Here is a 15,887-nt window from a genome sequence, read left to right as displayed (position 1 = left end):
TTGAAATTAAGTGAGCTAAATACCCAACCTAAAAAAATCGATAAAGAACAACAGAAGAAACCCAAAGAAAGAAGAAAAAGATACTAGAAATAAGTACAAAAACAAATAAAATAAAAAGGAAGATTGCAAAAATCTAAAAGTTTTTGCTGGAAGAGAAAAATCTCTAGTGAGCTTTACCAAGAAAATAAAATACTGTGTATGAAAATAAATAACATTGGGCATAAAAGAGAGAAGATATATACTGTTCCCACCAGTACTGAAAAGAAATAAGAGAATATCATGAACAACTTTTGGCCAACAAGTTTGTACACAGATGAAAAATATGAATTTGAAGAAAATATAAAAATGACTTATGAGGAAATATAAATCTCCTATATATTAAAATCATAATTGAATCATAAAAATCTTTTCACAAAGGAAAGATCATACCAGAAGAATTTACTCACAAATTCCATCAAACATTCTTTACACAAACACTCTTTCAAGAACAGAAAAAGATGGAACACTTCCAAACATATTTTATGAGACTTGCATAACCTTGACATAAAAGCTAGCAAAGAACAGAATACAATTGGAAAACTACAGATCAGAATTATTGTGATTCACTAACAAGTTAAGGGAGACTGAGCCCTTATTTAATTATGTAATTATGCCCATATTTGCAAAACAAGATGTCCAATACATTCAGTAGTGATCCATGTTAAAATCTCAGAAAATAGAAAAAGAATAAATTAAAAGACAGAAAAAAAGTCTTTAACTTAATAAAAAAGACCTACAAAACTAAAGTAAACATCACACACAATATTACAACTTGTTTTCCACAAAGCAGTGGAAGTCCCATCTACCAAGGTAAAACAAGAAAAAGAAAGAGAAATTTCAAAAATTGCAAAGAAAGAGACTAACTCCTCATTATTTATTTATTTTTTTTTTTGTAGAGACAGAGTCTCAACACCGCCCTCGGGTAGAGTGCCATGGCGTCACACAGCTCACAGCAACCTCTAACTCTTGGGCTTACGCGATTCTCTTGCCTCAGCCTCCCAAGCAGCTAACTCCTCATTATTAACGGACAATATTGTTTAAACAGAAAACCCAAAGTTTTGACAGATAAATTATTTAAATGTTTTTCTTTTTAAGAAAAATGTAGATCAAATTAATCAAAAAACAAAAGTCTTTCTATTTATCAAAAAAATTCTGACAGAAAATGTGATTTAAAATATCTTTTGCAAAAGTAAAGAATTACATAAAGTAATAAACACATAGGAATAAATCTAACAAAAGGTGTACAGGGCACCTGTAGAGAGAAATTAGAGAACTTTTTGAAGTTCATTAAAGAACTCAATTAATAGAAGAATATATCATATTCTTGGGTGAAAGATTAGTATTATAAAGTTAATAATTTCATTTTCCGTTTATGTCTCTTTGACATAATGGTAAATGTAATTACAATCACAACTTTTTTCAAAGTTTTTCATGGAACATAGCAAGCTCATTTATATGAATGAGTCAAGGGAAATGGATAGCCCGTATGTGCCTAAGGAGGAAAGACAAGAAGAGATTTGTCCCATTGGATATCAAAACTTATTGTACAACTATAGTAACTAACTTATTAATAGAGTGATGTTGCACATTAATAAACAAATAGACCAAAGCAATAGAATGGAGAATTTAAAGATCAATTGACAGATGTATAGAAATTTGATTAGTGATAGAGATGGCATCTGAGATCAATGGGAAAAAGGAAATATTCAGTAAATGCACTCTACACAAACATCAGGTTCAAAAAAGATTAAGACATACATGTAAGAGTCAAAACCATATATTCCCAAGAAAAGAAGGTAGGATGTATCTATAAACAAAACTTAAGTTGCACAAACTCTGTATAAAAAGATTGAAGAATTCAACAACTTTAAAATCAAAAACTCTTCTTTGTCAAATAAACCCACCAAAAGACTATAAAATAATCTACTGTTGAGCAACAAATATAACTAAATTACGTATTTATAAAAGTAATATTTTTGTAGTTAAAATTTTTGCCTATCCCCATTCCTGCTTTGACTATTTAAAAAGCTACAGTCAATTATTAAGTAAAGGAGGAACAACCCAATAGAAAAAGGGACAAAAGATGCAGAAAAGGAATTCCAAAGAAAAGGAAACACGTACGGCCCATAAACACGTGAAAAAAAGCTCAGCTTCACCATTAATCAGAGGCCTGCAAATGCAGTGTCATAAGGAGACTTCAATTCATCTAACCGTTTGGGGTGAAGAAAGAACAATAATAGCATATGTTAAGAAAATACTGAGCAATGGGAATTCTCATCCACATCTGGTGGGAATTAAAATATATACTACGACTTTGGAAAACAGTTTGGCATTACCTAGAAATTTGATCACTCAGAGCTCATACCCCAGCAATTTTGCTTAGAGTTGTATACTCTGAGAATCTTGAATATGCCCATCAGAAGAATACTGCCTCACAATTCATACCAAGGTGTTTTCAGTAACCCCAAAGTAGAAAAAAAGCTTAAATTAGAGTCTCTCTAAAGCAGAATGGATAAATTCAAATATCTACCAAAAGCAGAATGAATGAATTCATGTCACAGAATTCTATGCAAGCGTGAAAATTTAGTGAGCTACAGACACACATATCATCAACATGATGATTTCTTAAAACATAATTTTGAGCAAGAGAACAAGTCCCAAGAAAATATAGGCACAAAATTCCATGTACATAAATTCTCCCCCAATCAAAAGAAAACGATATTTTGTTTAGTGCTATATACCCATATGTCTAAAGAAAAGCAGGGAATTATTAACACAAATTTCAGGATAGCAGTTACCTCTGATGAGGGAAGAGGAAAGCAGTCTTTGCAGTTTACAAGGGAAGATATAAGCTATAGACTATGTTCCATTTCTAAAGCCGGATGGGAGGTATGTAGCTATTTAATTTCATTGTAATTCTTTAGAGTTCCAAAATGTTTTAGCCACTTTTGTGTATGTATATTCGACAATAAAAAGAAAGAAATCTATATTTATCATGGCCTGCCCATGTCCAGAGACCCTTCAACACCCCTTCATTCTTTGCCACTGAACCGTTTTGGTGGGGAATGTTTAACAAGCTTTGCCTTAATCAACATAGTTAGTTTTAAGGTTTAGATGTGCCAGGTGACAGAAGGTGGAAGGGCACTGCTGGCTGCCTGGGGCGAGTATGGAGGGTCAGCAGACGGGAATGCAGTGAGCACCACTGTCAATTTACCACCCACAAGTTGGTAGTTTTGCTTCACATGGTTTGTGCCTACAGAATTGCCACAAGTTGGAAACCCCACGACAGTCATCATTTCCTCAGTAACATTCATTATTCATGTAAATTCTGAATAATGGAAGGCTGAATCCTAATTGAAAAATATAAGGAAATGAAAAACAAAGACAGAGCCCTTGAGGTAGCATGCTAGCTGGGGCTTTTCCATAAATTTCCTCCCTCTCACATGTGTCAGTCTTCTCCTCAGTTAAGTATGTAGAAAGCACATCGTATTTTACTAATTTTGTTCCTCTACAAAGATCAGTTTGTTTTAGTACTAAGAAAAATGACAGCCTTTCTTCCCTTATTACAAGAAAGAACCATCTAACTCCCCCAAACCAGCAAGATCTTATTTAAGGATACACACCAGTAAGTAAAACTTATGTAAAGCAGAGCTGGGAATAAAGAACAGAAAATTAAAGAGAGCTGTCATCTGTAACACAGAGAAGAAACAGGACATGATTGCTGAGGTTTACTAGGGGAGGACGGTGGTTCTAAAATGCTGGCAATAGTCTGTGTCTTAAGTGTTATTTTTAAACTGTACATAAATGTTTTACAGCCTCTGTTGTATATCTTAGGTACTTTGCAATACATTTTTACTTGCTTTATTTTACCTATTTCACCTGAAGTTCTAGCTAGGTGCACACACACACAAAAGAAAAGTAGAGCTAAACAAAGGATATAGAGCAGGGTTCAGAAGCAAATAAGCCAGCATGTGAAAGATTTCTCCTGTATCTTTGTACACTTTGCAAGTTTCAACCTTTTAAAATATGTAACATTCAAAAAAGTTTTTTCAATGTTTTCCCCCTGACCTGGAGAGAGAAAAGCATTTGCTGAGATGTACGTGTTGAGGGAAAGGGGAGGAGATACTAAATGAGAGGCCTCTGAGTTTCAGCCCCCTTGACCACAAGAAGCGACTTTCAAAAGCAGCATGTCCGCAAGTGGAAATCAACATGGAGGCAGCCGACTAGATACCTGGCGACAGGGGGACTAGATGTACCAGTTTGCATTCAGTAGCCCCCACTCTGTCTTCCATGCCAGGATAATTATTAACAGACCTCCTTTCACTCTCAAAAGCGGCACAATTTGACAATACATGATGTGATCATCGAGTACGTAAGGAAAAGATAGAACAGTGCCATAGGAAGTGAAGGGCTTATCCAGGAATACTTTGTAAAAAGGGACAATCTGGCACTTAGATGCTAGGGCTCTGATTGGCAAAGAAGAGTGTAGAAAACTTTGAAAAAAAAAAATCATCAGAGAGAAAGAAGGAGGAGGAGGAGGAAAAGGCAAGAAGGAGAAAGAGGAAAAAAAATTGTGTATTTGTTTAGATCTATGCAAAAAAGAAATGTAATGGGAGTAACTATTATTTCCTTGCCTGAGTTTCCTCCTGCTTTGAGCTTCTCAAGAGCATGCCTGGGCTTTCATTCACTTCAATTCCCTTTTCATCTGAGATGAGTAAAAGATACATGGGCAATGGAATGATTCTAGTTGCCTCCAAGATTAGAGAGGGTTCATTTCAAGCCCTTCATTTTGCCTGTGGGGGAAATGGAAGCTTCCTACCCTTTCACATCACAGAGCTGTGACCTATAAATTTTGCTATTTCTCAATACACATTCTTGTGGCTTTGTCAGTTAATGAAATGCGATAATTTATGAGCTTTCCTCTTTTGACCCTTTCAGTGAATTTTATCAGCATTCTCCAAAAGAAAAAGAAACTATTTTTAGGGGCGATGATCACATAAGGCTAAACTCAGACCATCCCACACATGTTGCAATTCTGCAAAGTGGTTCTCTGAGGCATTTTCCCCTACACGAGATCTCAGCTCAGAAGTCATTATTTTTGCAAACTTAAAAGAAGGTACAAGGTACAAAGCTTCTGGGTTTTTTTAGTTTATTTCAGAACCTCAATTTGCATATAACCATATGTTGGATAATAGCTTATGGGAAAAGGGGGAAGGGATAGAGAGTTAAACAGAGGAAGCTGGAGTAAGCAGAAGAGGAAGCAGATCGCACAGAAACCAGAAGACTACAAATTATTTTATGATGGTGGTTTCACTCTCTTCCTCACATGTTCGTTCTAAACAGTGGATGAATTGGGATGGGTAAAATCGCACTGGGATCCCAGATGTCTTTGTGAGTTTGTAGATGGGACCAGGTAAGAAATTCTTGGGGAAAGGGAATTCAAATGAACAAATTTCAAAGTCAATATCTTTTGGGAAAACCCAGCCTTGAGTATTTCCCAACCTTCAGAGATCCCAGGAAAAAATGAATGGTAGAATCACTAAGAGATGAGCAATTTAATTTGGCTTAAGAGAGTAGGTTGAAAGAAAGGCCCAAATTCCTAGTTATAAAATCACATACTCCTAGGTGAAAAAAAAAAAAAAAATCTGCCTTTTGGTAATTTATTCATGATAGCTAAGATAAACAACAGAAATCAAATCATGGTTTAATTACAAGGAGATGATTTTATTGACTGATCCTAGGTATGAAAAGCTCTGGATAACAATTTCCTGGGTAAAGAGGATCACCTAGACTTATTCTAAATGTTGTATCATACCTGAGAATATACTTGGTGGCAAAAAGACTCACACAACACGAGTTTAAACAGATGAATACCAACATTGATAGCTTGTTGTTGTTTTAATTTTTCTTGGTTTTATAAGGCTGCTTTTTTTCTATATAGGTACCTCAATTCTTCCATTTATTCTCTTCTTACAAAGAGGTATGAGTCATCAATTAATATGTTAGACTTTTGCTAGACTTTTCATGGCAAAAGAACTATTGACCCAGTATTGACACTAATACACATGAAGAAGAATGGTGGGGAAACCTACAAGAATCTCTCCCTGTTAGCACAGAAAGTCATAGCAGTTAAGACTCAGGAAGTGGAACTGATACAATAAGGTAAAAGTTATTGAAAGAATTTAGCATGGAGCAGGGAAGAGAGGAATACAAATTGTGTTTTAAATCATGGATGTCCACCATATACATACCTGTTCAATCTTATTAAGGTAGTGTGCCAAGTGTTTATTTTTATTTCCCACTCTTTTTCCAAGTAATGGGTGATGTCAGCTCTTTCCCAGAATGGAAAGAGAGGTGATGGTGGCTTTCTCCTGGAGAAGTTAGCTGAGTCTATTAGCAGAGATGCCAAAAGGAAGCCACCCAGAGGGTGTTGAGACGTAGTATTCAAGTTCATTTGCTTCTCTAGACAACTTGCAGTGCCTCTACTTTTTAAAACAAATACACTTGGGAGGAGTCTCTTTTGAAGTGTTGTTGACTTCTGGATTAATTGTTGAAGTGGTGTCTTGGGAGAAATCAGAACATAGTCAGCAGGGAGCAAAGATGACTCTTTCAGAAAGGGAAATTAACTACTGATGAGTGTGGGAGATGGAGGCTTAAGAAAGATGGTAAAGACATCAGGAGGCAGAGAATGAAGGAAAAGAAGAGAAGTGGGAAGAAGATGAAGATGAACTTCACAGATCTATGTAAGTTAATTCTGGTCATTCTTCTAGGAGTTAATTCCTGCTAATCCATGCATAGCCCATTCCTCTGGCAAACATTTTTTTAACACCTGCCTATTTTCCAGGCACTCACGTCAAATCTAGGGATTCAAAAATGAAAAAATTTCAGGAAAGGCTTTCATGAACGATGACATGCTGGAGGAAATGACATCCAAATTGAGTTTTAAAGAATAAGAATGTACAAAGGAGGCAGTGGCACAGAGTAGAACATGGCCATTTGTGGACATTTCCAGCTCAAATGGACACTCAGTCATTGCTCGCAGGTCTTTTCCTCTTCCTTACAGTGACTAACTCTAGACTTTGTCTCCTTGTACCTTCAACACTGCCCTGTATCTACATATTTACTCTCAGGAGATGAACTAGTTTCCTGCGTCTCAAAGGAAAGAGGAACTCCCATTCATGAAAGTCTTTAATTTCTTCGTGCAATCACCTGCCCATCCATACCGCCTTACCGTGTCACTTTGTCTCATAGGAAAATATACTCACTTCTCCTCCATGACAAAATGAAGACTTTCTTCAAGTCACTGCAACCAGGACCATTCATATCTCATCTGAAACCTGTGGGGCCATTATCTTCCTTCTCTTTGTATCTTTATCCTTTTCCTTTAGGTTCAGCATGAGAAAAAGCTGTTGTTTTCCAAACACACACAGAAACAATCAAACCAATTTCAAACTGTTTTTCCTCTACTTGACTTAGATTGTTTTATTAATCTCCTGATTGAAAAATCAGTGAGCTCATCTCAGTTCTAATCCTAGTTGGCCTTTCAGCACTATTAGACACTGATGTTCTTGTCTTCTTTCTTGGAATGCTCTCCTTTCTAAAATATCAACCCCTTACCAGTCTCTTCCCTCTAGATATCTTTCCTTTAAATGTTTGTAGTCCTTAGAGTTCAGACACTGACCCACTTCTTATGACCTTTCCCATGTAATCGTATTCACTTTGGCGCTTGCTTTCTCTGACTCCTCACACTCAACCAATAGTGGTTTCAGTTAATCTCCCTTCCTTTATTTATCAATTCTAACATTCTCTCCATATCCAACCTATTATTATTACTCAGGCTTGGCCATCTTCAAGCTCATACCTGGTTAGGAATAAAAGCCTCTTAATGCATCTCTGCCTTTGTTCTGGCTACTCTCCAGTTCTTTCGATTTTTGCCAGAGTGTTCTAAGTGATAAATCTTACCTCTCTGCTACCCTTCTTAGAACACTTTAGCGGCTCCTTATTGCCTTCAGAATAAAGTCCAAGTCCTTATCAACATTCTCATTGTGACAGCAAATCATTGAAGATCTGTCCCAATGTACTTCTCTAATGTCTCTTCCCCACTTTATCCTCCATGCGTACACTTAGGGAACTATTTCATCATCCCTTAATCATACCATGATTTTCATAGCTCTTGCTTTTGCTTCTACTTAAACTTGAGCCAGGAATATCTTAATTTTTTATACTTGGAGAAATTACATTTATTCTTCAAAATCAAAATAAAATTACTTTCTCTCTGAAACATTTCTTGATATTATTCCTTCTTTCTACTCTGCAAACACACATCTCCCAGGCAAACTGAGTTGTTATTTCCTCTATGGTCCTCTCATATTTAATTTATTCCATATTTATTCATTACTTATCCCTCATTCCAGATTGCATTATGGGTCTATAATAACTGTGTTCCTCCTGGAAAATTAAGGACTTAAACCAACACAGCATGGGCAGTTCATGTCACAACCAGAACAACAATAATCTGGATCACTTAAGCCAGTTGTCTGTCCATGATGCCATGCTGTAAGGTTGATATCATCCTGCCAGAAGGGAGAGGAGTAGATCTGATAACCTCTGAAAGTCTCTGTCTGTTAGTGCCCTGATTCTATGAATAACCTATCTAAACATTGCTTCACCATAGACTCTACATAGCTGGGGACTTTGTTTTCTAAAGACTACCCTGGGAACAGCAGCAGGAAAAACAGCCTCCCTCTTACCACATCACCAGCATCATTAGTGAAGGTGACATCTTGATAGTGGTTCGACTTGCTATCATTCCCAGATGCCTACAAAAACAAAACGGTATTTTTTCAGTTTATTCATTCATAAACTGAATGAATCATTTTGAAAAGCACTACAGTGACCCACCGGTTGAGCTTTCTGACAAGTAATTTACTGTGGCTTGTGGAGTAGTTGAAATGAATTAATTGTGCATAATTGACCACTTAGTTCAAAAGATCTTCTTGAAAATCAATCCAATATGAAAGTGTTTCTCAAGTCCAAATAACCTTTTCTTTTCTTAAATGGGAATTGAGATGGAGATGTGGCTACAAACCCAGTGAGCTTATACATGTTAATCAAATTGTAGGTACTGGAAAACCCAGTTGAGCTGCAACTGTGTGCCAGTTAATTTAACAATAAAAAGACACATTTGCCATGCAAATAATACTGTTTTTTGATAAATTTAAGTTCTTCGGATAAATCATTCTTTTAAGTAATAATTTCATAGTATGGAATGGTAGGTCTTGAGTGAAAATACATGGTTCATACAAAATGCAGCAGTTTGACTTTGAAAATTTACCATCTTCTTTTGGGGAGGTGGGAAGGTGAAGGATGAGAAAATTTGGGGCCCCCAAATTGGAAGGAGCTTAGGTCTTTTTTGACAGTTCTTCTCTAACCACTTCTATGTCTTAGAGGAAGACAGCCTGATACCGTATTTTCCCCCATAAAAAGTGGATAAAATTACCCACAAAGAGAGTATTAATTAAGTATGATAAGTGAAATAGTAGTTGCCTTGGCTCTTAGGAGAAGCCTTGCACCATAAGACCGAGGTATTTGGGTCTTTATTAGATTGTTTATTCATCCACCAAATAACCATCAGTAGTCGACAATGTGTTAAGCACTATTCTAAGCACTGAGGATGAGCAAAGAGCAAGAGACAAAATTCCTTCCCTTTAAAAGTTATCATTCAGTGGAGGAGGAGGAAAGTAAACAACAATCTAATAAGTAAATTGTATGTTGGAAGATGGGAAGAGAACAGTAAAATAGGGAGGAAGGACAGGCAAGCCTGGGGGTTGGGTGGATTTCAGTGTTAAACATGATGCTCAGGAAGGACCACCTGATAGAGTGACATTCCAAAAGCACTTGAGATGAGGTGAGAACATGAGGAATCCTCATGTTCATGGAGGAAGAGCAGCCCAGGCAGAGGCTACCTAGGCACAGAAGACTTTTGAGATGCAAGTGTGACTGCTCGTTCAGGGAATAGGGAGAGGACCAAGGTGGCTGGATGGTGGGAGGAAGTTCAGAGGGTTATCAGGGGGCTGATGCATAGAATTGTGTGGTCCATTGGAAGGATTTGCTCTCTGAGGGAGAAAGGAGCCACTGGAGGGTTTAGAGCAGAAGAGGAGCATGGTCTAAATGGTATCTGGAAGGTGTCCCTCTGGCTGCCATCTTGAGAATGGATTTGTGGGGCAGAGCCCAGGTGGAAGCCATGTTAGGAGGCTGCTGCACTAATCTAGTTAGTGTGTGGACCAGGGAAGTAGCAATGGAGGCAGTGAGAGGTGGTCAGACTCTGGATATATCTTATAGATAGAGACCACACAGGGATTGGAATGTACCTGGGAGTAAGAGAAAGAAAGCGCTCAAGATCAACAGTAAGATATCTGTCCTGGTAAAAAGAAGAATCCATGGGCCATTATAATTCATTAGTGATACCAGTTCAATTTGGGAGAACTTAAAGCAAGTAATGCAACATGATGGCTTCATTTGCATTTGTACATATTTTTCTAACTGGCAAGATGGGAGGGAGTACTAGTGAAATTGTAAAGTAGTACAGATGCTGTACTACTACATATAATCCAAAAATGTTTTGCATATATTAAAAGGCTCATTTGATCTTAACAAAATATCTATGAGATAAACAGTGTTTACAAAAAGGATTAATGAGAAAAAAATGATTGGGTATTATTATCTGGCTTTTATAAAGGAAGAAATGGAGGTTCTAAGAAATCAACAGGCACTAAGATCCTATTCTACTGATTTCCCCTTGAGAGAACTTTCCAGCACAAATACTGCCTCTCCGACCACAGTAAGCCCCATCCATGGTACTTCTCTAATGAGTAATGATTTCTGTATGGAAAGGCTCTTGTTGTAACAACTAATGAACTCCTCAGCTAAAGATTATTGATTGCTATACAAGACACAATCCATTACCAGGTTTTCCTTCTCTTTTCCTTAAAGTCAGTGTTTTTCCACCTTTTTTATCTCACAGCACACTTGAATCAATCTTCTGTGCACACTTAAATTATGCTGATCGAAAGAAAAGGGAGAGAGAGAGAAAAAAAGAATATACTTACTGTGCTTTGTACTTCTTTTGAAAATAATTTAATTAATGGTCTTTAAAATTTTTCACGGCACACCAGCTGAAAATCACTGCTGTAAGTCTTATTTTTTCCCCACCCTTCAAGTTAGAGTCTTTTATCTGCTACTTTTGTTGTTCCTTTAGTATTAACACCAAACAGATTAACCTGAAATACAAGTGCTATTTGAACATCTTTCCACCAAATACCACTTCTTGCACTAATGCTAAGGACTGTGAGATAAATAGATTGTACTTCAGTTCTTCCTCCTTCCTAGCTCTCTGCTTGCCATTTTAGAAGTTTCTGAAAGCAGCTAGCTGCACAGAAGAGAAAGTTTATACCAATTTGTATTTCCTCTGTTATAGCACAAAAAAATCTTAAATGTTGGTTTTATAGTCTTCTCTACTCTCAAGAGATTTGAGGTATGCAGCGTTTTGGCTGAGATTAGAAAGGAACCGCTCAGAGGTGGGGACTGCTGCTTAAAATGTTCCTTTGTTTCATTTTTTTCCTGTTATTGTATATGAAACTTTGAAACCATCCTGACTTTCCATTCCAAAGGCACAAGCAAAGACAGGTGCCAATTGTTGTGACTGTTTAATGAGGGGCATGCATCCTAAATGTGGTGAGGGCTCAAAGTGAAAGCAGAGGGCTTCCCATGAGGGAGGTTTCATTATAAGATTAAGATGTTTGCCTTGTCAGGGTAAATTGTAATCCTCTGTCACCTTTTTGGGGAAGGGGGTCTTGTGAGGATATTCTGCAAGGCAGAATTCCAGGTTCAATGTAAACAAACATATTGTAGGGTCCTGGTAGCTCAAGAAGCGAGTAGAAACTCAAGGGCTGCAGATTCTAAACTTCATCTGTGTTGACTTGCTTTGTAACCTGGGGCAAGTGTCTTTAAATTTCCTCAGCCTCCATGTCTTCATCTATTAAGTCAGGCATGCCATAGGCACAGGTATTATGTAAATATACAGATACCATCATTCCTTAAAGAGAAAAAATGCTTTGTTTAGCTAGCAGGTCTCTCTGCTGCTCAGAGCAGGGTATGATTCACAGAGCCTGTGTCTCACCCCAAATTGGAGAAGCTATTGTGAGATGGTCTAGAAAGGGTGCTCTCTGGGCTTTCAGTACATTGCACAACTGCTGCTCACACTCAGTGGTATCTCTTTAACAGCAAGGGTGGGAACACCTATTTTTTTTTCTTTTTGATAAATTACTCAGAAGTGATGGACTTCCGGATCAGCTGGCCTGACCATTTTGACTATATTCAACATAAAATCCCAACTTTCATATGCTAGGTGCATTTTCTATATTCTCTCTTTTCTCTCTCCCTTCCCAGATACACACACACACACACACACACATACACACACACACTCTGACCTGTAGAGTATAATCTGAGGGATGCCAAAATGCTTCCTACTGCTGCATCCCTACACCTCTCAACTTTCTTCCTGTTACAGCATCTAGCCCTGTTATTAAAATGAGCAGTAGAAGAGTCAAACATATTCCATTGTTGTAAATGGCATCTATTCATATCAAAATTGCAGACTCTCGCTTTGAATGTGAGCTCTGCCACTCAGCTCTGTGAGCCTCAATTCTACCTCCTATAAAATGGTAAACAGTAACAGTAGGGCCCTCATAGGGTTGCTGCGCAAAGTAAAGATAATAATGATGCAAAATCCTTAAAATACTGCCCGCTACATAACAAACATACAATAAACGCAGCTGCCATGGCTATGATCGGCTAGCCTATCTCCAGCTAGAGTTGAAAGAAATGGTGGAGAAGAAGGTAAATTATGATGATGAAATAGCCCAGAGCAAACCATGTATTTATACCAATCAGTTATGAGTGTTTGAGTTCATTTTTATTCTCCTGCTGATGGTAAATTGTGACAGGTTTCAAGAGCTATCTTGTCCTGTACAATAGTCTAAATAGTCTGTTGCTAATACCTCGAGTGACCTCTAGTGGACCAATTTTTTCATAGTGAAAAACAAAAACAAGACTCACCCACTCAGCCACTACTAGTATCATCTTTTACTATTTTGCTTGTAAACCAAAATTTAGAAGTTGACCAAATGGCAAATAATGTAGCGTTTCCCTGAATCAACTGATTAGGTAATGGAAACTTTACTCCTATGGGGTAATTTCAATAATCCCTTTTGAATATTCCTACGCCCACACTTGCATTTGGGTTCTTATCATCACTACTGAACTGTGTGAGTCATTCTGTTGCATTCAGTTAAAATGTATAGGATGTCTCTCCCCTATGCCAGGCGCTGTGCTAGACAGAAGAGGACACACAAAAATGAAGAACAGCCAGGCCCTGGGAAAGTACTAGGAAAAGTGCCAACTTTAACAAATGTGCTAAAATAGCTGATGGTAAGAACAATAATCACCCTTTTTTGCTTTATGGCTTTGTCAGCAACTTTTCTTTCTCCGATATAAGAAGACACCTACCCTCTGAGAATGAGGCAGGATAAAGCATGCATATCCACTGAGATGCAAGAGAATTCTCTCCCATGGGCTGAGAGGTTTGGCCAAGAGTAGAGCCAAGGAGTAAAAGAGACACACATTCCACTATGGTTTAAAAAGAATTCAATATGAAATAAAGCAAAATTCAATATTGAAAATAATGTAAAGCAGTCATTTCAACTTTATTTTGATGATTCAGCAACCATACATCACTTACATCAGGGGTAATTCTACCTTTAAATGAATGTACTCCTTTCTGTGAAACCAATACATCAAATATGCCAATGAACAATAACGTTTTTAGGCCTCTATGTAATTTTTCATATAAGTAAGTCCACAAGTAAAAACTTTTTTTTAAACTCTGTTGTACCATGTAGACCGCTGGCAATGTACATATAGTCTGTGTAGAAGGAAGTAAGAGTCCCAAAGACAATATTGGTGTCCTGATAGAAGGACGGTATGATCGTTTTTTGTTTAAAGGCTACATGAAGCCAAGGCGTATTTTTAGCTGTCCATGCAAAGTACAATTGTCTCACATTTTTCCATTTGGACTTCATGAAGACCTTTAGTGATATCCAGTTGACAGGCTAATGGCCTTGCCACAAAAAAACTATTTAGACTTGGCAGCAATTTAGAAATTCCTCGAGCCTAAATCCATCTAAAGGTCTCAAAATGAATCCACAAAACTTAAAATTCTGCCTTATAATAACTTTATTTGGTAACAGTGTGTAGGGGGATTCATTCCAAACACAATGATTTCTAAGAACACTGAAATTTTCTTGAAGCACTTGGTTTCATCCCTCAGAATTCTATTCCATTTATTCTTAAGGTTTCTACCTAGTGTTATTTATGTTCGTTTATGCCCTAGAAGTACAGAAATAGCCAATTGGGAGCGTATAAGATATTTTTGTTTTAAAACTTTTTTTTTTGCTTATTCTTATTTATTCTTTCTTGATTCTTTATTTTCTTTCTCATTCTTTTTTATTGTTTGTTCTCTTTATTATTTATCTTATTTATTCTCAGCTGCCCATCAGTTTAAATAAACTCCAACATGTTCCACATGTTAAAGATGTTGACTTCTCCAAGGTGGGGCTGAATCTCATTAGGAGTTGGCACTTGGTAGAGCAAACAACTTATAAATAAATATTACAGGAAATATTTATAGTAGAAAAATGAAATTAGAATATCATCTATGTCTGTAAAATACAACAGTCTTTGATTTCTCATTATCAAACATTATTGATTCAATTTTTGTTTCATATTTAAAGCTATATTGACAATCCATTAGTCTTTCATATGAAATTAATATTCTCAGCAAATATTGAGTGGTGCTTTGTACATAGTTGAACAGCTTATCTTTTTTACAGCATTCTTACTCAAGTATTAAGCTAATAGTAAATACAGTAGAACCTCTGTAAGTTGGAAGTTACCACCCAAAGGACTGACCACTTGCAGAGGTGGTCACCATAAGGACCTAGACCTACTTTACTGATACATACATGTGGTGTAAATCTAGTGTATGAAAATTAGGTCAATTTAAGGAAGTGTTCAATGTAGGGAGATGGTTGACTATGGAAGTTCTACTGTGGAATGTTTTTAAGCATTTGAACTTAAATATTACCACTTCAAACAGCTATAAACATATCCAAAACAAAAAAGAGATCAATGGACAACAACACAGATTTAAAGGTAACCTTTCATGATAAATGAGAAAAGATAGGACATCTAGAACTGGATATGGTCTTCATCAGAAAAGTTGTTAGGGACCATTGGGTATGTAACTCTGCTCTATGGGGTTTCAAAGAAAGTCAAGTTAACTTCAAGGAGCTTCAAAATGTTGGAGAGAGACAGTAGTTTTTATGCCTTTGAAACTTTGCAATGCATGTGTTCTTTTACACCATTCAATTTAATCCACTTGCCATTTGCACGATGTCCATGTTGAGTACTAGGTGACAGGTTTGAACTTCTCTGGCCTTGGCTAATTGTTTATCTCAGCATTTGCTGCCACCTAGTGTCCAGAATAGAGTGACTGAAGGAAGACCTGGAACACTCAACCAGAAAACACCTAAGACAAAAGCAACTGCACATGGGTGGTATGATAATGGCTCTCAAACCTATTTAAGAGCATCATGTATATCCAGTTGTTATAAATATGTGTCTTACAGTAGGAGTGGAAAGACAGTGTGGGGGTAAGAGGAGGTGGTGGAAACAGTTCCAGATTCAAGTTAAAGTAGAAAATCACCTTACACATTTTCAAACACCTG

General features: G+C 37.0%; 1 long non-coding RNA gene across 2 annotated transcripts in view; it reads right to left on the bottom strand.

Annotated features, from left to right (window-relative positions):
• Nucleotides 1-11,482, bottom strand: part of LOC128594113 (uncharacterized) — a 57,683-nt gene extending 46,201 nt beyond the window's left edge. For both annotated transcript variants that reach the window (XR_008382493.1, XR_008382492.1), the window contains exons 1-3: nt 11,148-11,482; nt 8,790-8,858; nt 7,305-7,445 (exon numbers count right to left, since the gene is read on the bottom strand). This is a non-coding gene — a long non-coding RNA (uncharacterized LOC128594113). The remainder of the gene's footprint in view (nt 1-7,304; nt 7,446-8,789; nt 8,859-11,147) is intronic.
• Nucleotides 11,483-15,887: the final 4,405 nt, after the last annotated feature.

This window comes from Nycticebus coucang, chromosome 9 (genome assembly GCF_027406575.1).
Source record: "Nycticebus coucang isolate mNycCou1 chromosome 9, mNycCou1.pri, whole genome shotgun sequence".
NCBI classification, from domain to species: domain Eukaryota; kingdom Metazoa; phylum Chordata; class Mammalia; order Primates; family Lorisidae; genus Nycticebus; species Nycticebus coucang.
Note: the sequence above shows the minus strand (reverse complement) of the source record. Positions and strands in the feature narration are given on the sequence as shown.